Raw genomic sequence first — 732 nt, forward strand, 5'->3', positions numbered from 1 at the left:
CATTAACTTAGTACATTAAGTACTTTAATTACACTATTTACTAATGACTTGTTGTTACCCTTTAAACTTTATTTAGTAATAATACTATAAAGTAGGGTTCCCATCATTAGTAAATTTAATGGAATATTCTAAATCCTAATCAGCACATGTACTTATGATCATAACTCTCGAGAGCCCTTTTATTAAAGGATTTGCTAGATTATTATAGGATTTAACATAACCATGGTAATAACACCATTAGAGACTAATTGTCTTACATTTTCATGTCTTAAGCTTATATATATATACTTTTAATTGTATATTTTACTATAAGCTTTAACCATCATGATTTGACTATCACAATATAAAGAAATAGATAGCACAGGTTGTGGCCACAACTTAATATCCGATAACAAGTTTCTCAGCCATTCTACTTCTTTACCAACATTAGCTAAAGTTATAAATTCGGATTTCACCGTAGAATGAGTTATACAAGTTTGTTTCTTTGATGCCTAAGAAACAGAACCTCCACTTAAAGTGGATACCCAACCAAATGTTGACTTATTATTCTTAGTACTACTTATCCAATTGGCATTTGTATAACTCTAGGATCTCCACCATATTTGTTTTACTAGTTAACCATATAATCACATGTTTATGACATGAACTACATAAATAATTCACAGTCTAGATATGTACCTTATTTGCAGAAATAAATTGCTCCATAACTTGTTTAAAATGAGAGTATCCAAC

Source organism: Hevea brasiliensis, unplaced genomic scaffold (assembly GCF_030052815.1).
Source record: "Hevea brasiliensis isolate MT/VB/25A 57/8 unplaced genomic scaffold, ASM3005281v1 Scaf216, whole genome shotgun sequence".
Taxonomy (NCBI): Eukaryota; Viridiplantae; Streptophyta; class Magnoliopsida; order Malpighiales; family Euphorbiaceae; genus Hevea; species Hevea brasiliensis.